At 39.7% G+C, this 24,375-nt stretch overlaps 1 protein-coding gene and 1 long non-coding RNA gene across 5 annotated transcripts in view; one reads left to right on the top strand and one right to left on the bottom strand.

Moving 5' to 3' along the window:
- LOC141752843 (uncharacterized) overlaps positions 1-24,375 on the top strand; it is a 233,080-nt gene that overhangs the window by 183,186 nt on the left and 25,519 nt on the right. For 2 of the 4 annotated variants that reach the window (XR_012590350.1, XR_012590347.1), the window contains exons 5-6: positions 14,043-14,308; positions 14,371-15,023. This is a non-coding gene — a long non-coding RNA (uncharacterized LOC141752843). Of the gene's footprint in view, positions 1-14,042; positions 14,309-14,370; positions 15,024-24,375 lie in introns of those variants that run through there. The other 2 variants (XR_012590349.1, XR_012590348.1) reach the window with 1 other exon arrangement.
- The window catches only part of gabra6b (gamma-aminobutyric acid type A receptor subunit alpha6b), a 277,852-nt gene continuing 254,223 nt past the window's right edge, over positions 747-24,375 (bottom strand). The window contains exon 11 of the mRNA XM_074611075.1: positions 747-775. The gene's annotated coding sequence lies outside the window, so the exon portion shown is untranslated. The remainder of the gene's footprint in view (positions 776-24,375) is intronic.

Below are 24,375 nucleotides of genomic sequence, written 5' to 3'. Positions count from 1 at the left end.
GAATGAGGCCAGTTGAGCTTTTACTGATTTAATTAACAGTCTATTGGCAACATTAACCCTCCGTGTCCTTGGCTGCTCATTAAACAGTTATGTACTCCTGAGAGAGTTATAAACCTTGATATGTTACTGAGCCTCGAGCTGACCTTTGTCCTTGCAGTTCATTTCTGAGTACTTTAATAAAGCCTCTTTAAAACACCGGGGACGCTAATGCCTAGACCCTTTAACATTTGTACTAATTCTAATTTTCAAAATAATTTGTTGTTTTCAAGCACACTTATTACACCAGTACAAATAGGCCTACTTGAAACAATTCTTTATAGTGAAATAGAAAGTGTCAACTGTATAAGCAAGCTCAGATTCCCAACCTAGTCTCACAGGAAGGCGTATAAATAGCACGACTTTACACAGCTATCCCATGTGTCATGAGGACACATTTTAGCCTTTTCGTGTGTCATTTGTACGCCACGCAACAAAACTACGGTACCGTCCAAAGTTAGGTTGAGGCAACAAAACCACTTAGTTTTAGGTTTAGGGCAAATGTCATGCTTCGGCTTAAAATAAGGACGTAAAATATGTACGGAAACAACGTAACATCAGTAAAGAAAACATGTCACAAACGTCACGAACACTGGTCTCCTGGTTGTAATTCCTGTGTTACCACTCGTTACATGCATACAGTCTTTTCAAAATAAAATTCTGTCTTCACAGGAAACAACTTCCTTAGGTTTAGGCAATAAAACTATTTCGTTAGGTTTAGGAAAAGATTGTGGTTTGGCTTAAAGCTATAGAAACGGAGCAAATATGATTTAAAAAAAGTTATTTTTATAAAACGGTCACTTTATCCTGACAGTAGTGGATGAGAAAGGTAAAAAATCCTGTGCCTCTGTGTCCTCCGATGTTCTCTGGTGCTCCTAATGGCATCTGCAAGATTTCACAGACCGGAGGAAAACAACCAATCAGAGCAGAGGTGGAGCCTGCCGTCTATGAGCAGCTGTCAATCACTCACAAACTCCAATCAAACGGTCAAACTAGGCAGCATTAATCAAATTCGAATCAATATTCTGTTACTGTAATGCCAATTTCTCGCCTCAAATGTTTTCAGAAACATCTTGTAGTGTACTGTTTAGCTGTAAAATGAGAAAGTTTGCAGCTATGTTGAGATCAAGCTGAGGAAATACCAAGCACCGCCCACCAGCCGGAGCACAGCCAATGGGAAGGTTCAATAGGAACGCTCTCTCTGAAATGACCTGTGATTGGCCAAAGTCTCCTGTCACGGGCCTGAAAACAGAGCCATGAGGAGGTGCAGAAGTCTAGATATCAGAACACTTGAATTACTGAGGCTTTAAAATAAATGCTGTACATATAACACCCCAAATTGTTTTTGCATTCATACACCTTTTCATGCGAATAGCCTGAGATTCCATTGGCCCATTCAACATTGAGACCCATTATGGTGTCTCTAAAGCTCTTGAGATGAAATGTCCTTTTATCCCACCCATGGGTTCTTAACTCACTGTTACAGAACCACAGTCCTTTTGACATTTGAGAGAGTACTCATACAATGGCACACAATGGCTGCTGTCATGTGTAGGAACAGACACTGCACACATGGGATGATATGAGTATTCTGTGCCGGCGCCGCAATACTGTAACTGGCAGGGACATGTCGAAACAGAGTGTCGTTGTCAGCGTTCTTGCATGTGCATATTCGTGCTTACGTATGTGTGTATACACATGTGATTACGATTGCAGTGACAGACATAGCAGAGAGGGAAAACAACTGCTCAGGCTGAATAAAGGTGAGAGCACAACAGTGGGAGGAAGGGAGGTGGGCTGAAGCAGTCGTCTCCGTGTGCAGGTTTTTGTGATGAACGTGGCATCCGCTGTGCTATTTGATGTCCCTCCGTCACGGTTGACGGATTGCGGGCGAGTGGAGCTTTCTGTGTTGTTGACACTGCACAACAGCACACAGTGGATTTGATGTTTGCTGACAGTTTGTCACACTGCTGTTACAATGAACCTCGGGTAGTGAGAGAGAGAGGGGGAAAAAAAGAGAAAGGTCTTGAAAGAGTCGAAATGGGGTCTTGCATTCGGTTGCATTATGTGTCTGTGGGGTCTTAGAAGTGTCATTTAAGTGCAGAACATATGCAGATCAAAGCTGACTTTACAGAATAAAGCTAAAACACAGCCACTTTGACTTTACGCTTCACAAAACTTTCCAGTCCTCGCAATAAAAACCTGTGAACCTATTCTGCCGTACAAGAGGAAAAGATGACCAGACATAATGAACACAATAAAAACAATGCTGCATACAGCCAATCTAAGTGTAGATGCTTATCGCTTCCTATTTGCAGGACAGCAGTGCAATGCTCTGGTTCCTTGAACTTTTTGGCTACAAGGGAGCAACAGGTAGGCAGAAAGTTAAGATTAACAGACAAATGAATTATTCACAGAGAGAGGTCGGCTCAAGCCTCAAATGTGCAATTAGCACTTAAATGGTATGTGCTCTCTCTTACCTAATGAAGCAATGCTGATGTTGCTGCTGAGCTGTGTTTGAAAAACTGTCCCCAGGGTTTTAGTTGAATGACCCACTTCGTGGTGAAAGGCGTTAATTCAGAGTTCAATTTGGGCTGAACTTTAACATCGACCAAATTAACACTGAGCCATAATCTCTAAGGATTATGATGCCTTTCTCTTTCACTCTCTCTGCAGGGTTTTGCCATTTCCCCTTTTACTCTATAGGCATCAACACCAAAACAGATTATATGCCAGGAGTAGAATAAGACTGGTCACTCAGCCATTAAGTACTTTAGGGTTGTTTAGAGTTATTTTGATGAACTGGTGATATTACTGAGCTTGATAGCCAAGCCAGTCGCCATAAAAACGTAGGCATTATACGTTTCTACAAACCTCGGGTTACGTTGAATGTCAACATTTCTGAACCAAATATATGGTTCATATGATACACTTCATATCGGTCTTGTATCAAGCTTGAAGAAACGCACAATGTCACGTGGTTAAAATTGAGAAACAGATTGGTTAGGCTCAGGCAACAAAACAACCGTAAAGTACCGTAAATAAACAACAACCGCCCTTAACAGACTTTCCTATGTAACGTTACGTGACAAGCGTAAATTCAATGTCCATACACCACCGGCCCGTAGTGGACTTTCTTGCTTTTTTACTCGTTATTATACCACGTAACTTTCAATAACAGTTGCTCCATATACTACGTCACTTAGTCTGTGAGTCGCTCATTGTACATCGACACTTGGTCTGGCCGGATGCAAAAACGTTGACATTAAACATATCCGTGGTTTGCAGAAATGTACAATACCAAAAAAAAATTCCTGGCGACTGGGCTATGATAGCTTGATTTCTTACTATATAATCATTGTGGAAAAGTTAAAGGATAGGTTTGGACTTCTGTTGTATCACCAAACTCGCATGCTCACATGTACAGTAGCCTACTCCTATAGCCGACTCCTCCTTTGAGTTTAGACGAAGCTAATATGAGGCTTTCAGCAGTCAGAGTAAACCCAAATTAAATGTGTTTCTTCCATAGTTATTCTTTTAAGGGCAAAATTCCCCTTTTGGTTCCCCAGACTATTTCCTTGCGATATGTTCTGGTATAGTTGCTTGTTTGTAGACAATCACGCTAACTGATGCTCAAAAACAAAATGAACTTTCAGCCTGCTTTAGTTGCACAAATTTGATGTTGTTTTTGCAGTCTGTGTTTATCCGACACAGATGGCTAATGCAGCTCACAGTATTGATGTTAGCTCTGGCTATCTAACAACATGCTGAGACTGAGTGTGTTTGTTTATGTGTGTTTGATATACCTCAGTTTTGAATTTGGCTGGTTCTCTTCAGACCCTCTCGACAGACATGGTTCGCATCTGTGTTTTTTCTCAAAGGAATGTGTAACTTTGGAAAAATACCCACTTGGTTTGGCAAATACAGGCTGCTCAAATTAAGTTGAAGCGAGGACAATGGAAAGCATGATTACAGTGACCATTAACTCAATATAGGCTACCATATGATAGACTTGAATAAACATGAACCAATCCTTTTTCTAAAAGTTGAGCATAGCTTGAATATTAAAGTTTAAAATAATCAGAGTGCAACACAGTGCCTTGACATCATGAGGTGAGATTAGAGAATTAGAATTCAATATCCTCTAACGTTCGCTAATATCTCTTAACTGGTGTCATGTGATTCACAGCAAACTTTGTGATGCTTTACTCATTGATTATGAATGCCGTGATGGCTGCTGGGATAATCTAATGATAAGCCAATATATATGCAAATTCCTCACAGCATAAAGATGCTGCTTCCAGATACATTATTAATACATTTCCATACCCACCAAAGCAAAAGTCAGAATCCAGTGATCACAGTAAACTTTAAAAACTTTAACTCCTTAAGACTCATCAAAGTAAAAGCGTCCTTTGAAGTGGATCGAGGAGAAAATGTAAATGAGATTTGGACTTAAATCAAGTACAAAGAAAAGTTCTCACACCTTCATAAGAAGTTTAATCATGTCGGACAATCTATTGCTGCAGTATAACTTTTGAAACTCATCAAAAAAACTTGTGAAACAATTGGTTTAATGTGTCTCATGTGTACATTTGCATGTACAGACATTGATCCAACACCTTTTGCCATTCCTTTCTTTAAGAGCACTTTGTAACAGTATCGTATTTAAATAGACCCTCGCACCGTTTTGATCAAATATTCATTGCAGAGAGAATTGGCCGAGCACCGCCGCAGTGCCGAGAGAAGGAAAAAAGAAGCAGGGGAAAGAGGGCTTTCGCCAAACTTCACTTCAACTTTGCACCACTGGGTGTTAGAAGAAGTCAAGGGAAATGATCGAGGTTAAGCGTGTTTAGTATGGACTGCACCAGCATGTCTTGGAGTGCAAGCTGAGAGTGATTTTTTTTTTTTTTTCACAGTTATATCCTTTTGCTACCCTCACGGTGGACATTTTGAAACAGTTTGATATCAGTTTCATGCCTGTCTGAGGCTTTGATATTGTAAAAAATTGATTACCTCAAGCGGCACACAAACCTTCTAGCCTTATATCTGTCTCTCTCTTCTGCCTGTCAGTTGCTCTTATTACACTTTCCTCCCTCTGTGTCTTTCTCCAAGTGCTGCCAACAATTTATTAATAACCCAACTCATTCAAGCCCTAATATGCAGTTAAATAAGAACTATTCCTAAAGGTACATCAAAACAGGTTAGTTTATATCACAACCTCACTCAAACATGATGGTGATTACACATTTAATCTGTGATGCAGCATTATGGTGTCGTTAAATCATTCAGTATTTCAGTTCGGGATGGTAATTCAGGCGTCCTGGCATTCAGCTTCTGGCTATTGAGGATGCGTTTGAAAGTGCGAGCTATGGTTTAATTAGCAGCATTTCTATTTGTGCAAGCCGCTCGACAAAAGCTCAAATTTGGTTGTGTCGACCTGCCCTTGAGCAGGAGAGTGACTCTTACTTCTACCTGCGAAGTCAATCTGCAGTTTCACTAAATAAGAGCTTCAGCAAAATGCATTAGATCACAACCTGAATTCACTCCTTTGTAGATCATTTGCCCTGGCACACTGAAAACTACTAGGGCTGGGACGATACACCTATCTCCCTATTCAATACTATCACGATACTTGGGTGCCGAAGTATTGTGATTCAATATTACTATTTATTTTTGTTAACTTTTTTTAAACTAGATCATGGGGAAAAGTTAAATCCTTTATTTTGGAAAAGCTCTAAATTGATACAGTCAAACATTTTGATTTTCAGCATGTATGTAGTCAGAGATGTCCTGAAGTCAAATATATCAGTCATTGTCAGGAATTATTTATTAAATTTTTTCCAGCAACCCAAGAACCAAAGAATAAAGACACCTTATTTTGAAAACTGGACCTAGCCACGTGTATACTTCCGCTACGTTCGCCAAGTCCATCGCTAGCTCTCCCGTCAGCTCCATTCTCTTTATACTGTACATCCATGGTCAGCTCCATCGAGGCCGTTTGAATGCATTTAACATAAATGTCAGTATATGGGTGCTCTACAGTTGTAGCGTCGACCTATTTGACCACGGAGATGAGAGTGACGGCTGGCTTGACCGCACTTTATCGCGATGCGATAACGTTTCCTGTCCATGACAGAGTTAGCATGCAGCTTTAGGCATGATGTCTAGCTCTGCTTTTCCTGGCAATGTGTGAAACCCAAAGTGTTTCCATACTTTACTGTGTGTGTAGTGTTTGCCACTTTAGATTTAAAATGTGCAGGTCGTATCCGTATCACCGCGGAACTCGGACCCTCCGCCGCGTTCTGCTTTCTCTCTTCTGCTTTGTTTTTCTTCAAACAGATATGATGTCATGTTACTCAGACCGTAACAATAAAAGCAGTAACTTCTTCATAGACTCAAATGAATCAAATATATTGATTCTGGCATTCAAAAATGTATATCAAAATCGTAAAAAAGAAAATTGCGATACACAGGTGAATTGATTTCTTTCCCCATCCCTAAAAAACTACTGAACTAATAAAGAAAATCGTACCATGTTCTCATAAACTCATAAATTGCTTCACTTTACTTTATCTAGTTCTTTACCCAAGAACGTCTTCAAATCGGAGCATGCGGTCCTCCATATCTTGGCTCGGCGCCAAACTCATTGTCAAGCGGAAGAGATCAGAACTTTGTAACACCCAGAATTGATTTCCTTTACGAACGGCGTTCTGCTAATGCAGGCAATGCTTTGACATTTTGAATAAGAAAGTGTCAGTTTGAAAGTTCTTGGCGAGGCATTAAATGCGATCGATGTGTTGTGCAGGAGATTGCCAATGCTACGATGAGGGACAGTTTCAAGAGTGATTAGTTTGATGTGCCTCTGCCAGACACAAAAACGCTTGATGGATTACCAAGTCTGGGTCATTACCACAACCGCTCGCCTTTAAAATCTTGATTCATGGCGCTTACATCAAACTGTCCCGCGACCCCTTCGCTTCTCATCTGGTCATCGAGACTGATATAAAATGAGATTATGACACAATAAAAGTGATTTTGCAGGAGGAGATGCGGTGCTACCTTAAGAGGCCAGACGCAGGACAGTAATCAGTCATTTAATGGGTGCAAACAGTCGGGCCTGTTATCTGTTCTCCACCTCCCACCCCGATCAAACACAACATGCACTCCAAAACAAATATCCGTCTATCCTGCGGGACAGCCAGCCCTTCTGGGTCACAGCTCGGATGAAAACGACCTTGACAATCGGTGGGTCCGCGGAAGCAAACAGTCAACATGAATTATACAACGGCTAGAGGGATCTAATGAGGCCTTCATAGAGTGTTTGAGTAGCGTAATGAACCGTGCACGCGGCGGGCAAGTAAGGTATGACTGAATCAATAGTACCTTTCATTGGATGCTGTGACAGTATACTTCCTCATCATCAAGGCTCATTTGGCACACCAAATAGGATTCCACAGGATTGTAGTTTTCTCATGTTTGCTGTTAACCCGTGCTGTGATTGTGTGTGTGTACACCTTGTCTTATCTTATTTTGCTGGGAGGCAAGCATGTCCTCAATCCTGGCCACGTAATAGACAGACAAGGACTTAGCAACCCTTGTGATCATCTTTCACTCTGTGCAGCGGGGGAGCACACACAGACAGTGTATGTACTGTATGTGGCTGCCCATCATCATCATATGTCTCGAGGGGGCCTGATAAATCGAACATGCTCGCATGATAAATTGGCAAAGGGAAGCCTCACAAAGCACTTAATAATCGCCGCTAATTGCTCCATTCATTATCGTCTGATTGGGGAGCCACGTAAGGGTCTTTGCTACATGAGAACAGTTGAGAACGCTGTCACGGGAGCCAGATCGGTGTCACTCTACTTTTACAGAATCTTTTTCTACACCAGGGGTTCTCAAACATTTTGGGATCCTCACAGGGGAGAAAGAAACATTTCAAGCGGGAGGCTGGTGTTTGAACCCGTTGTCTTGTTTTGGAAGTTAGTGACGGTTATCACGTGTTTTCTTTACTGACGTTACGTTGTTTCTGTGCGTGTTTTACTTAATTCACATACTTATTTTAAGCCCAACCATGACATTTTCCCTTAACCCAACTAAGTGTTTTTTTTTACCTAAGGCAGTGGTTTTGTTGCTCCCCGCTGGTACTGAACGTTAATACGGGTGTGTAATATTCATGTCTCTCTGAGGCAAAACGTGACGCTGACACGCCGTCCTCTGGTGGACAGGTGGGTCTATTACACGCTTTGATGAGTTTACGGTGTCAATCGCTAGTTTCAAGTTTGCTTTGGCGTGATATTGGGTTGGTGTCAATTATATCAGCGTTTCTATTGGCCCAAAGCGGACATGGGTGGGAGTAATGGACACAATATGCTTGTTGTATTGCTATAAATGGTCCCCCATATGTACATATGCACTTTTTAATGATACAGCACAATTTTATAATTTATAGCAAATTATTTTGCGGACCCCCTGACAGCATTAGAAGCACTTTTCTACACAACAATGTGACGAAGAAGAAGATTGTATGAGGAAGATAAGATAGCCAACTTTCTGGTAAAGAGGATGAATGTCATGCCGGGATCAAATGCCATCACGATTATCAGCGTGCTGGTAATGATGTAATAATTTCAAGGCTCTGTAGAAAGAGGCAGCTACCAAATGGTATTTTTCATGAACATACCTAACCATGATGAGCAGGCTACAAAGCTTTTTCAAACACTGGAAAAGAAAAGCTTGAAGCATCTTTCCACCCCATACTACACCCCAAAGATTGCAAGAATACAATGAATTTTAGATCACTGGTGTCAGTTTGCAGGGTGTTCATCACTAGAATGAACCAAATGCATATGCAAGTCCTTGATGTACAAAACATCTTTCATTCAACGTCTGAAATCTAAGCCAGTATTCATCCCTAGTTCTTTTGTCTTTGCTGTATTTCAGCTCATTTCTTCATGAGCTGTCAGAGGTACAAAGATGTCAGCCCTTTTTGTGTATGTTTAAAAAACCCTCAATTAAAATACAATATCGAAAAAAGGTCAAAAGGACGTAAGATGAATCATCATCTTTACAATTATCAGCCTGAGATTAATGGCACATAATGGCTATTTTTCAACCACACTGGCCAACTTCTGACCCAAAAATGGGCCAATGGCTTTTCCATTTTTTAGAAAGGGAGTTAAGGGTCCTAACTTAAAATATGTTTTGTCTTTGCATTTTAATGGACTGCATTTACAAAAGTTTATAATTTTCTTTCACTTGTGCAAATGGCACACTGTGCTGCGAATAGATTACACACAGAGAGATGCAAGAAGCAAAACTATAATTTAAAAGTGAAGGAAAACAACCACAATCACAACTCTTTGATGTATCTTTTGTTGTGTAATGATTGTCTAGAACGAAAATGTCTGCATATTTACTCTTATCTCTGCAAACTGAAAATTGAGCTACTGTATCATAATATGAAGCAGTCTACACGTTGCTCATTTTGCACCTCCTTTAGCTGTTAATACAGAGTCATATTTAGAGTTGTGTGTGCCTCACATTTTCAATATGAGGAAGAAATAGAAAACACTTCCAATTTCTGCAGAGTTTTTTAACTGGCATATCCAAAAATAATGATAAAACTTCCCACTCACACTTACACTGCAAACTAAAAATAATAGGCTGAAAATAAAGAAAATTATAATTGTATTAAAAATATTGACCCATTCCACTGTCTTAACTCTACGAGCTCTGTTGAGGCTAAGCACAAATCCTAACAACATTCATTATTCATACAACATACAGAGGAGATCAGAGGTTTAGAGGAATATGTATACTGTAGATGGGGTTTACATGTATTTACTGCTGTTTAATATTAAGGTTATTGCGTGTGCACCTCTGGTTGGATTAGCATTTTGTAAAGTAAAGATTGGCAACAACATTAATAGCATCCATAACAAGTCAGCAGCATTCACTGATGGAAAACATTCAATAAATCTGTCTTTTCATACATACACAAATATATATGGGAATCATACACTGACAATAAACAGAAAGCATGTAATCTCATATGCTTAGATTTACAGGCGCAGGAGCATCCACACAGTAAATACCAACATCCCCTTAACTTGAGACTTTCTCCCTGAGAAGAATCCATTTTCTTGCTCATTAAGTGTTTGTATTCTCAGTCATTTCTCAACTATAAACAAACTCTTCCCCTGAGCAATTCTTAACACTCAGAAGGAGGAAAAAAAAGAGCTCTTCCTTTTTTTAGCCGACTGCGTTAAGCTTCATTTCAGAATTAACTTTTGAAACCTGCAATGGAATAACAAACATCTCTGAATCTCTTTCTCGTGTGCATATTTCAGGTGACTGACACACATCATCCAGGTGAAAACATCTGAAGAGATATGAGCATAATCTTTCCAGAGCTTCAAAAGCTGACTGCCATGGCTCACGTTTGTTCGTTCTTTCTTTCTGTTTTTTGTCACGTAAACATTGATAGAGCGATGGCAGGAAGCTGCCATGCAAGGTGGTGACCTGCTCATCTGGAGCAGTTTGAGGGTTTAGTGTCCTGCTCTCAGTCAGCTTTCTTGACAGTTGCTGAATTCAAGTCAGTTGTTCATTTATGCTTTTCAGCGGTCAGGTTGAATAATCATAGAGAAGGGATATTTCCGAAAAATTGTTATTCACACATTTGGTAGTAGCAGTGGGTCTGAGAAGTGAAGCCAAAGAGGAAGTGCCTTAAACTTTAATTCTTTCTAATGGCCAGCAGGGGGCGACTCCTCTGGTTGCAAAAAGAAGTCTGATTTTATAGAAGTCAATGAGAAAATGACCTTACTTCTCACTTGATTTGTTACCTTTGTTATGGCTACAAAGGCAGTTTTCATCACTCCTTTGGTTGACAAAATATGGGGCTCTTGGGCTGAAGCTATTTAAAGCTGGATTAGTTGCCAAAAGGGCTATTTTGAGCGTTAGTATCCCTGTTTCTGTCTTCCTCCTGTCCTCAAGGCATTAAAAATAATTTAGAATTGCTTATATCCTGAGAGGGACATACAGAAGTGGTGTTAAGAAAAAAAAAACATTGATTCATTGAGTTGCGTTCATGCGGCAGCCTCTGGTTTTGAAAATTGAAGCCAATGAGGAAGTGCCTTAAACTTGCAATCTTTCTAATAGCCAGCAGGGGGCGACTCCTCTGGTTGCAAAAAGAAGTCTGATTGTATAGAAGTCTTTGAGAAAATGAGCCTACTTCTCATTTGATTTATTACCTCAGTAAACATTGTAAACATGAGTTTATGGTCTCAATCGCTAGTTTCAAGTCTTCTTCAATACAGCATGATGTTCATTTAGTAAATTATGGTTCCAAACCATCCAGTAGAGGGCCCTATATGTGTCTAGAGGTTTGTCTCTAAAGAAAACACCTTCAGATGTAAGAATCTTTGCTGCTGTTCCCCCTTGATTTATTCAATATTGTGCAGAATTATCATCATCACATTACTACATTTATTTTTGCCTTTACTTGACGAGCTGACAGATTATCATTCAATAGGTTTATGAGTTGCATAAGCATCTAAAAGTCCAGTGCTGGATTATGATGAGTTGACGGGGAAATCCCTGAGAAGATAAGTGCCTTTGTATCAAACCTCTCAGACAAATGGCACCTCTCAGCTTATCCATACAGCTGTCAGAAGGACAGACCACTTTCTCACAAAGGCAGACAACATGTGGGTGGAAAAAAGGTGATTGTCTTCTCTTTTCTTTAACGGCTTTGATGTTTGGTAAAGTGAGGACAAAATATGAAGCTGCGTACCTTCACCATCCATAAAATGGAGTAGTTTATGAACTATTGTGAAATTTACCATCAAACACATCATGCATCGTGTAGACGAGGTCCGGTCATGTAATGAGACTCCACACCAAAGCGGGTTCTTGCAAAATGTGTGGTTACCTATGAGATAGTAGACAAAACGTCCTTGTAGTGCCTGCTTTCAGGGTCAAGTAAAGGCATGAGTCTCCACCTCCCTACACAATGCAGAATAAACAAAGTTAAAGATGAATTTCATAGATAACATTGTTTTTTCTCCCAAAATTTTCATAAGCATCGCAATACCGTAATATTGTCATTGGGAATTGTTACGGCTACGACAATCATGTAGTGAAAATCAGATATTGTGACGGCCCTATGGTCACAAATGAGGAATTTGGACTGAAGACTTCTTGGCTGCATTTGGCTGCAATATTAATACAATCGCTTCTTTAAGGTTCTCGTAGACCACTAGGTAGCTTTTGTGTGTATCATGCACACGTACATGAATACACTTGCGTGAGCATTAAAGAGATGCAATGCATATTCCTGCTGTCAGTTTCGCGCTATTCCACACTGATCGAAAGTTGGTGGCGATAAACATACAAAAAAAAGGCAGAACGTAATGTACCTGCAGGCAGTGAAGAAGCTGGAAAACATGGATTTGAAAAATGGAAAAAAAATTGGCTTTGGAAATGTTTTATGTGGAAAAATTTTTTTAGGCCTCAACAATACACACAATGCGTTTTGTTGAGGAACAGTGAATGAAAACACAACTTTGTATGTGTACAATAACATGGTCCTTCTAAAAATGATATAAACGTAACCAAAGTTTTAGTTGCCTTATAGCAAAACCATTTTAATAACATGATGAAAAAAAGTTTGTATTTATGTTCATTGAGCTTTTTTTGTCTGACTGCATTAAGCTATACAGTGTGTAGCCTCCTGTAACTGTTCTGTAAGGAAGATAAATGGCTGAATTTCAAATATAAGTTATTAATAAACCACAACACAAATCTTTCCAACACATTACAAACTTTGCCTTGAAAGCCATCCATCCATCCAACTTTTTACTTGTTTGAGGCAAAGCTTCTTGTCTCATAAATACATTTCAAATGATAAAAAAAAAGTGCCTCATTGTCCATCTATAGGCAACGCTTTAAAATTCAGACCTGCATGTGTCTTTTCGAACTTCGAGAACTGCCAGCGGAGGAGAACGTAATCCCTTCATATTTATTGTATAAGTAAACACTAATGGCGGTAAGCAGTATAGATCTGGATAAGAATGATTCCTGACAGGAAATCTATTTTGCCTGCACAGCAAGCACGCAGCTTAAGGCTCTATTTTTGAGACAATACACATCCCCTCTCTCTTCACTGAATCCCCACGTCATCAGAAATCCCTTCCTTTTCCTCTTTCATCTTCATCTTTTCAAAACACCCAATTAGCTAAAATCATATTCCCAAACCTTGTCTGTCATTGATATAGAAAATACACAAAAAAAAAAAAGATTTACACACTTTTACAGACTCAAATTGTGGGATGGTTAACACACAAACACACACACACACACACACACACACACACACACACACACAAACACACGCGTAATTTATCTTCCCCTGTTTTGAGGATTAGGTGAAAATGATTGCCTTGATGAAGATGAGTGGTTAATTATTTACGAAACAAAAAATGTTACAAAATTAGATGCTCCAGTGGATGTTTTTAAGAAGATTATCATCTGGAAATGCTTTGTGTCGCACACAGATATCGGCATTATGGAGAGTTTAGAGACAGAAAAGTCATGACCTAATAAAAACAGATGCTTTCTGTTAATGACTTTGGTGCTCTTTACTCTGTGGTTTGGATTATGGCACCTCCTCCCCTGCGTAACTAATCTTCAATCAGTGCTTATTTGAAACACAAAGGATTTAATCTTCACTAAAAATCTGTGCACACCAAAAAATGTAAATGTTTATCATTTGGCTTGTTACTATTTGACATTGGAGTAACCTTGAACCAACCAACCGCCAAATCCCTGCTCTCTTTGACAGGGTTTTATGAGGCTTTCTTCAGTTCCCACACTCTTTCTCAAGCAGCTGCAGCATCGCCTTGATTTTTAAGTATATTTACTTGTTGCATGCATCACCTTTAAGACAAAAGTTTTTTTTATTTTTATTCTTTTTTTCCCATTCCTTTCCCCATATGCAGGTCACCTCAGACCAATGAAGACAGAATCAAAGTCGAGGAGAAGACGGCCTTTACTCTTTCTCTCCCCAGATGACAAATGAAGTTGTCACCCTCCTCAAGTGTGACTGGCCATTTCAGTACTGCACCGCATTCATATTTTGTTTTGCCACCTGTGTCTCCAAGCTGTCTCCAATGGGCTGTAAAAAGCTCCCTCAGCACCTGGCCAGAACAGTCACCAGCAGGGGGTGCTGTTTGTCCTCACAATGTGTCACAAGTGAATCAATCTGGTAAGTCAAGACGGGCAGCCTCTTACCACTCTTTACTTTCTTCTTCTCTTTAAACTCATCAGGTATCAGATTTATAGGGAGCAAGACAAGAGTTTAAAGAGGATCTATTATGCTGATTTTCAGGTTTTGTATTTTGGGTTTCTACTAGAACATGTTTACATGCTATAATTTTCAAAAACGCTTTATTTTTCTCATACTGGCTGTGTTGCAGCACTTCTTTCCACCCTCTGTCTGCTGCTCTGATTGGTCAGCTTGCCCACTGTGTTGTAATTGGTCAACCGAACCAAACTCTTTGGACTCCGCTCTAACTAGCTTTGTTTGACGGCGTGCCAAACTAGCCACTATAGTATATATTGATATTAGGGGTGTGAGAAAATATTGAAAATATTGAACATCACGTTATTATGTTTTCTGATACTGTATCGATTCTCAAAAACACTGTATCGATACTTAATTAATAGTTTACATACAAAAATTAACTCAATACTTTATTTCATTTGCAAAGAGATGTGTCCTCTCAGTGTGTGTTTACTTCCTCTCAGTGTTGGATGTTACAAGGGCTGTGATAAATGCAAATGCAGATCCCACTGTTCTGATTGCATAACTCTTTTTACTCAGATTATATGCATATGGTAGTGTGTTCTTTATATTATGACAGTTTTCTTGAAATTTTATTTCAAAAATTGCAATAAATCGCCTTGCTTACAGTATTTCAATAAATACAGATTCAATATATTGAATTGTAACCCCTGTATTATGATATGTAACGTATAGCCAGATTCTTGCCAATACACAGCCTTAGCAGATATTATGCATATGTGTTACTTGGTGACATCACCACGTTACGGAAGGAAAGGCAGGACTTCAAGCGAGGCATTTCAGGCAGTTCAGGAGCAGTGTTTCTGTGGGGGAGAATCACTCCCTTTTGCTTGGACTTTGGGCTTTGTAACTTTGCAGACCTTTTACACGCACAAAAAACGATATAACACACTAAAGGAAAAGGAAAAAACACAAAAGCATAATAGGTCATCTTTAAGAGTGGTTCAGTTTTATAATAGTTTTCACTCAATTTGAAATACCACTCAGTCTGGTGTAGTCTTTTTTTTTTATAAACCCCCATTTAAGTGCAGCTTTTTCTGCATTATCTGTTAGACCACAGATAATTCCTGCAATTCTCACCAACTGACGCTCCCTTCTCGGGTCAACACTTCATTACAAAGTCTGTCTGCATTTGAGGTTTTTGCAAGGCCAGTAGGCTTGTTACCCCAAATTTTTAACTTGTGGATGATGCTCGGCTGTCCTTCTCCTTAGAGAGAAAATAAGCCTTTTGTCACTCTCAGTGATGTTGGGAGGAATCAGATGAGGCTTTGAAGTGGAGGTTTGCCACAAACACACTACCGGAGCTGTTAATGAACAGCCTCTGTGAGAAGCACAATGCTTTTGTTCCAATGGCTGGTTGTTTGGTTGGGTGGGTGGGTTGGTGAAGAGTCAGCAGGGATATGGAAGATGTGAGGGGTTTTGAAGTCAAGTCATTTATTCTCGGCTCCGCTCCCATAAGGCACGCGGGCAGCAGCATTTATTTGGCTGTTGTTTAGCTGTTGTTGTTGTGTGGCGGGCTGTCGTGTATTCTTTTGTGGCATGCATTGTGTGTTTGAGTGTATGCTTTTCCCATATGCAAACGCTCTTAAAGGGAGTGTGTGTGCGTGTGTGTGTGTGTGTGTTACTCTGCACTTCAACTTCAACTTCAAAGGCAGGCTTTAAGAAAGCTTCTCTGTGCTGTCTCATGCAACTCTTGTCCCTTTAATGAGGTTTCATCCTCCCCAAGACTTTGTGGATAACAAGACACAGTCTGTGGAAAGAGGAGATATGTATATATTTGTGTTTGTAGTGTCGGTATTACAGATCATACAATTTCATAGTGGAGTAATGTATAAATATCTCTATTACCTCATATATTATAAGCCTCCATGCTGCAATAATTTCGGGAAATTGAGTGCTCCTTAACTTTATAGGCCGTGCGCTTTATTCCTGAGTCAGTGGAGTCTTTTTTGAATAAATTTAAAAGTGAGAAATAGGCCACGCAGTTACACAGTCACGCTTCATTTAGAGTTGAATGCGTCAATCTAAAAATGCCTAGATTAAAAAGTTGTCCATGAGTTTTTGCGAGGCGCCGCGCCACGTCATCATGCGACTCGCTCCAAATGACTCACTGATTTGTTGAGTTCCACCCGCCGAGCTCGATTGATTCAGTAGTTATTTTCCAGACTTAAATCTGGTAGCTTGTTGGTCACTGAAGCAGCTTCATGTTTTCCAAAATAAACACATCATTACTATTTACGCATATTTGGGCCTTAGCAAAACACAAGTAGTATGAAATCATTTCATGTAAACCTTATTTTGGGAACATCTACATCTATCTGCTGCCATCTGATAGATGGCAGCAGATTTGCATATAGGAAGCTTATCTGTTCTATTTCCCCTTTGACCGACTTAAGGAGAGGTCTGTTGAGCTATGGGGCAATACGTACAGGAATCCATAGTGAGTGCTGTCTCCTGGTAAAGTGCCGCCTTTACAGGAACAGCATGTAATAGCATGTTTAAGTATAAATTGCTTAAGTGATCCTCCATTAGATTCCTATCAGGAGCCTATTTCCATTACTTATAGGGGGCATTGATCAGATTCTGGCAAGTGTGTCCGATCAGCATTTCCAACAAGTCAGCTTGGATTTTGTGTGTGTGTGTGTGTGTGTCTGTGTGTGTGAGTGTCATGCAGTGAGTGAGTAGGGCTACAACTTCGATAAACACTTCTCGGTAATTTATTGCAGTTTATTAATCACATACTTTTGTGCTTAACTTTTACCACCCACCTTAAAAAATATATGGCTATCATTGAAAGTCTCTGATAGGCCTGAAGACAACAGGAGTTTAATTCACATATTCTGAGAAAAAATGTGCAGTAATTTTCTCATTATGTCTTCTTTTATTTTGAAGTCATTTTCTGTCATATTTTGGAGCGCTGTGCTTGATGTTCAACGTGCCAAAGACTTTCCCCAAACACATACAAAACTAATCAATTTTGTGCACAGGTTGTCAGATTAAATTAAGGTCGGTGCTGGAAGAAAAGTCACGAGGTGTTCAAAATTGAAAGGTAGGGAGCATGAAGGTGTTCAGTCATGGCAAACTGCCCATTAGATTTTGAAAACATGTCAGTTTTTCAGATTGATATCTTGTTAAGATTTGACCTGCCAGTGGCATTAGATAGATGATAGCTCAGAGGTTTGCAAACATAATGAGGAGTGCTTCCTCTGGGGACCATACCACATTTCAAAGCAGTCTGACCAGTTGCCAGATGAGTGGATGGACTGACAGACTGACTGATGGACTGACCAGCAACCCATTTTTTTGCATCACCAACCACCAATAGCAAGTCTGGACAGGTCACGTTTGTGACAAAGTCTTGAAAATGAAAGATGAAAGGAAATGTTTTCAATCATGGTGGGAAAGAGCAACTGCTAGACTACGGATACTGGGGCTTCCTCTTAAAGTCAGGCCTGGGGGGGGAAACTTGGTGGCAAGTGTCTTATAGCCTGAGGCCCAGTCAGGTTCAGCCTAAAGAAAGAATATTGGGCCACTGCCATGTCAGCTCTGTCTCCTAAGAATTATGTTCCCATACAGCTAAACTGCATTCTCAATTACATAAGGAAGGAAACACATTTTGTCACGGATAACGTTTGTCTTTGATGTAACACAAATACCTTTGTAAGTCTGGGTGGAAGGAGAGGTGGATGGGTCCACCAAACACTGGACTTTCCCCCAGGAGACTGCTGTTCATATCCCGTGTGAAACCAGAAGTCAACGTTGATTTGTCACGTAATTTATGTGCATAATCCTAACCAAGTTGATCTTTTCCTAAACCTACCCAAATAGTTTTGTTGCCTAAACCTAACCAAGTTGTTTCCTGTGAAGACAGAAGTTTATTTTGAAAAGACTGTGTGTATGTAACGTGCTGCTGCCCCCTCCGGTTGGGAGCAAATGTCTTCTCCAAGTGAGGTAATTTGAGTGTCTTCTTCACAAGTGAGGGTATGATGGAGTATGAGATGAATGGAACACGCTCAACAGACGTGTTTAGATGAATAAATTCCTCTGTTGATGATATCGGTATATAAATGTATACTTTTTCTCATTATCAGTAGAGGCACACCTCCCTCTGTTATGTTGCACTGTGATGACAATTTGGAAAAGAGCCTCTCCCACCACGGATGTTGAAGTTGACATTTAATGTTAGATTAAGCTGGGAAGCAGTGTGTGTGTGTGCACATGTTCAAATGTGTGTGTGAGTGTGTGCACTAGTGCGTGTGATGATATATCATGACAATGAAAAGCATTTGTCATGTTAAACAATCTTATGTTATTAAAAGACTGAATTATTAATCTTAGTGTTGCCTGTAAGGGCCTCTTACACTTTCTGCATAATAGCATCTGTGCTTTGGTGTAGATCCGTGTCTGTGTGTGTGTGTGTGTGTGTGTGTGTGTGTGTGTGTGTGTGTGTGTGTGTGTCTGTGTGTGTTTCTCTAATCCATCATTCTTTGATGGATTACACACAGCTGAGGAGCAGCAGTCAACTAGGCCCTTAGAAAAGCTTTATTAACACTGTAAATAATGACAACAGGCAGTCGATTCAGATGACATGCTGTAGCTAGGGCTGAGACTCCACTGTCACACAATACTGTAATGTTTCCCAGCTGATAAAGTATATAATACGGTATATAACGGCTATATATCAGGTTTTGAAATGTTTGGGGTGTTTTTCTCCTTTCTTACAGCAGTGAATTTACATGCTCTTTGTAGCATTGAGCTATTTTTAATTCACACAGTTTCACTCATTCACAAATGAGAGCGTCTCCCTTTTTCTGGCCACAGAGGCTGGCTACATTCACTGGAGCTGTGCATAAGTGCTAGCTCAAGGACATCTCAAGAGAGGGAGAGGATAACAAAAAAAAAGCAAAGACAAAGAAACACTGATTTTTTATACCACCAGTTCATTTCAAGCTTTAGGGACTCTAACGCAATAACGCATTAACGCAAATTTGTTTTAACTCAAATAATTTCTTTAATGCATTAACGCACCTTGCGATTTTTAGGTTGTAGCGGGCTCAGTTTTAAAGCAGTTTTAATATGCAATTAATTTGCGATTAATCACGATTAACTATGAACATTGATTTGCAGTCCTAAAATAAATATATTTATATATATATTTATTTATTTTATTTTATTTTATTTTATTTTATTTTATTTTATTTTATTTTATTTTATTTTATTATATATTATTCTGGTGTATGCTGTTTTCATACTAAACTTGCTGACTCACTGTTATTAACCAAACCATTGTCACTTTACCTCGTGTCTTTAATTACTCTTATATAGTTCCTATTTACTTCTAATCTCATTCTAGTTGCATATACCTCTATTATTACTTCTATATTATTTATTTGTACTTATTTCTCTCTTTGTGCAGCTGCACCTGAATTTCCCCTCTGGGGATCAATAAAGGCTTATATTATCTTAGTAAAGAAAAATAAGTCTTACATGGATAATGCTTTCAAAAGAATACAGGATTTTTCTTTTTTCATCATGTAGTTGTCACCCCTTTAGACATATCATTGTTCAAAACAACAAAGTCATATTTGCCGTTCTGCTTGAGGATGAAACATTCTGATGAGATTTAATGTGAGGGGTGCAAGTCTATTGTTTTGAGCTGCCCATTTGCTGCCATGACAGTCAGACACCGGAGGGAAAGTTTGTCCTTCCCAACTACCTCTTGCTCCTCTTCAGCACTGACTCATTCCAGGTGTGCATGTGTACGTGCACATGGGAGACACACAAAAAGAGAAAGAGAGAGGACAGAGAGAGTGTGTGTGTGTGTGTGCATGCAGATGCAGAAGTCGGCGAGTGTTTGTATCGGCGTTCGTGCATGGGTCCTTACGCAGCTGCTTACGTGTCAGCAGACAGACACCCTCTGGCCAGAGCCAAATAAAGTCTCCTCACCTGTTTGTGGCCTTTGAGGAAGACTGTGTGTGTCACCTCCCAGGGGCCAATGCCACGCTGACTTAAAGCCGCTGGAACAATCAGCAGACTCTACACGGCCGGGTCAGATAGAATAGCCTCAGCCCCTCTGAGTCCAGGATCAGGAGCTGTTTTGTCTCTCTGTATATGCCGAATGACTTTAGACCCAGAGTGGATGACTTTAGAGGATAAGTGTAGTGCATGAGCTGAGAGAGCTTAGTCCAAGACTTGGACCTTGCTTATGTAAATTGTTTGAAGTGTGTTCAGTGATGGAATTTGGGGATTAGGGGCAATGCCCCAGTGAGACTGTTTGACTTTCCATACCATAATATATCCACTTGTTCCCATTCAGAACATCTCTGGCCAGAGGTTACTGCTGTAGACTAGCATCTTTGGGGATTTCACAGCAGCACATGGAGAGAGAAGGCTTGAGAAGTCATTTCTTGCATTTTCATTTTGTTTTAAGCCAAATCATGACGTTTTTTTTTTTTTACCAAACCTAATCAAGTAGTTCTGTTGCCTGAACGTAACTAGCTAGATTTATTGCATTTTGGTTTTTTTTCATTCACAGCGTTAATCATGTGGGAGACAGAGTTGACTTCATTAACTCAGCAGTTCAGCAAATCACCGGCATACCTAGAAATGTGCGTGGGCTACCCCCCAGCTCCATCGCTCACTTGTACACGTATGGTAACTCCCATTGGGGCCTTGCTACCACTATTGATGGATTACGGTGCGGTCAATATCTTTCTATTCAAGCAGGTGGAAAGTGATTGCATAAATATTCTATTGTGTTAAGGAATGCTCAGACAGTACATATTCCCACAACATTCGGCTCAGAGGGACCGACTGAAGAAACAGCAGCCTTATGAAAAGCTTTCCTGACCTTCACAAATCTGCAGTCAGATTTTTCGAACAAAAGGTCAAACCGAACCAGGAGAAATGACAACGTTAATCGGATGTCCCTTTTGTCTTACATTATTTTAATGTCCTCTGTGGCCACAGTTGACTTTGCCTACCTCTTCTTAACATCTCAATCATGTTAGAGGTTCGGACAGGTATAATCTGTGCTCTAAACCCCTCCCAAAATCCTACTTACTAGCTGTCAATTTACACAATCTAGATTGAAAACAATTTCACACATGGTTTGCGGAGGAGATTTCTGGGAAGCAAGCTTTTAGATGAGTTTGTTTCCGTGAAAAGAGCAGACCATGTGGAGATTGGCTCTTGCCAGAGCGCTATCTGTAGATATAATCAACCCGGGGGATTACATGAGGTAGGATGGATAAAGCAGCAGTGGTGAAATTACTAAACTGTAACAAGAAAGTCATTTTCTTTAACCATCTCATGAATTTAAACAGTTTAACCCCAGCTGATTGTTATTCACTCGTGTGATGCAACAGTTTAAATACCTATTTTCATGCCATCAACTGAAACATATCAGACATGCCATCGTGCGATTCCTGAAGAGGGTGAGTTTAATCAGGAGATTATCTATATTAAGCTTGTAAAAATTTGAATTTAATATGGAAAGGTATGTTGTATTCTTAAGTAGGCTGGGAGACGTGACTTGAAATCCATATCAAGATTAATCGTCACGTTTACCTCTGTGAGGACAAATGAAACGATATCATTATACAAACATGCAGTTTCTTTCACCTGAGTGATTCTCCATCCTCACATTCGACCCCTTAATCATTGGCTATGACTCTAAGTAAGATTTAGTTAACATTAAGAATGCATTTGTTTGCTAAAATAGACAATAATAGTAAAACAGGCTCTGTTTCACATCCCTTGTGACTAATATAAATAACTGAATTACATGCTATTCCTGTATTCTATCTGTGGGAATCTTAAGGGTTTGGAGGGTACAGTAATGTGTAGTCTCAGTACATTGTCCGACATAGGTCATATCTTGTGTTTCCATTAGGGATGCACCGATCCATTCCAATGACTCATTGATATTTACATTACTAAGACGATTGGATATCACTTAGACGTGACCGACACACATTTGATGGTTATTATTCTGAAGCATTATTAAACGTCAAGGAGGTATATGACACAGTTTCCATGTCTTATAAGTGTTTATTGTTAACATAAAATAGATTCAGAAAGTGACAGCATGTTTATTTATATTGTAAATATTCTATACTCCATTCATATCTCCACTGACAGGCAGTTACTGTTCACCGTGATGACGCTGCCACTTTGTGGTTTCCCGGCGTGCCCTCGCAATATGCACATACATGAGCAAGTTGCAGTATTTTTAACACATCATGTTATAAAGACTCCAGAATAATATCAATATTTAAAAAAAAAATGTTTGTTCCCCTTTAAGAATTGATGTGTAGTTACAGCCTCACTTTACTAAACTCATACAGTAGAAAAGTGATGTTAATCTACTCATCTATATTGTGGTGACTGAAGGTAAAGTGTGGCCGGCATCTTCTCTCTGTATTAGTTAACGCTGCAGCTGCAATTTTCTGCAGTGTCATGGCTTTTATTTCTTTGTCACATGATTGATGCTGTGATATTTTCTTCAAGCACAAGCAAAAAACCACGCCACTTTCATTGCGTCTAATTTGCATCTCATATGAATCAAAAGAGCAGCTGTGGTAGCAGGAAGTCGACGCTGTTTGTATCTATATCTGACGTACTGTAGCTTTATCCCTGTCAAAACTCTCAGGAGTGCGTGTGTTTGTGAGCGCACGTGCCTGTATGACCATTATGTTGTGAGCTTTAGTTCCTCTCACATCCATGCTGGTCATGCTCTGTCGACGAAATGTGTTGCAGCACGAGATAAGAGGATCAAAAAAGATACACCGCTGCCCTGGATGTGCGCTGGTGTGTTATCTCATTTTTTGGATCTTTTTGAGAGAGCAAACTTGCGATCTTTGCCTCTTGGGGCCTTCTCAATATTTCATGACTGTGCAATGTATCTTTTTACACTGGAATATGCTGTGAATTAAACATGACTGACTGCATAATCAAAAGCTTTTAATGCAAGTAGAAGGGCAAGCCTCTTTGGGGCTCGCCTTTTAATTAAAGAATAAATGGCCACAGATTTTGGTTGAATTTAACGAGGTGTAGATTTGCTTGATATAGTACAAGAACCCGTCTGTGCACTTCTTAGAAAGGAAACCTCTCTGCTCTCCGTGCCCCCCCTCTAACATTTATAGCCATTTCAATCACTTGTGAAACAGGTTCACTACTTCATAGAGGCATAAAGGAGCAATAAAAAAGTTGTTTGTAGAGCATTAAATGTGGAGTCAGCCTCAAGGCTTTCATTTTCCTGCAGAAACTCCATGAAAATGACATTGGAGTAAAATGCTAAAATTGTAAGGTAATTAGCTCAATACCGGTAAAGCCTGGCACTTGGGACTTTCAGATTAAATGAGCATACTTTCGCTTGTAATCGTAGTGGAGGTAGTTAGAAAATACAAAAGCCCTTATACATAATTACTGTTCTATCGGTGAAAAGGTTGTTTTAAATGTATCACACGTTTAACGTTACAGCATTGCCACTAGGGTATCCAGATTGGCACAATGATGCCACCTTCGTGGTAAAATATACATTCAAAGTTGATTGGCAAAATCCACGTAAAGTACAAGGGGTCACTTTTTTCTTCATCACACTATAATGAGATAGGCTATTTGAATCTAAAGTTGTGTATTAAAAACAAATTCATCCTAACTACCTAGCATGTGATCAAGTCAAGCATTAAAAGTCTAACTCCATCTTTGACTCATCTCAAAATGAACTCATACGTGCATCCACGTCGTGAATAAATGATCATATTCAGGAACACCAAGAACGAAAGGCACATAGCATGACTCCCGACAAGTCATAGAGGGAGAGACATTGTCACAGATCCATTATGAATGTATTTTATGATCAAAACATGCCACATGGCCACAACAGAATGACACATCACTCATCATATTTCAGCTGGGACAAGCCTCAATGTCATAATACTCGATACTAGATATACTAATATGTT

This window comes from Sebastes fasciatus, chromosome 16, assembly GCF_043250625.1.
Source record: "Sebastes fasciatus isolate fSebFas1 chromosome 16, fSebFas1.pri, whole genome shotgun sequence".
Taxonomy (NCBI): Eukaryota; Metazoa; Chordata; class Actinopteri; order Perciformes; family Sebastidae; genus Sebastes; species Sebastes fasciatus.
The sequence above is the reverse complement of the archived record's forward strand: the minus strand, read 5'-3'. Positions and strand labels throughout refer to the sequence as shown.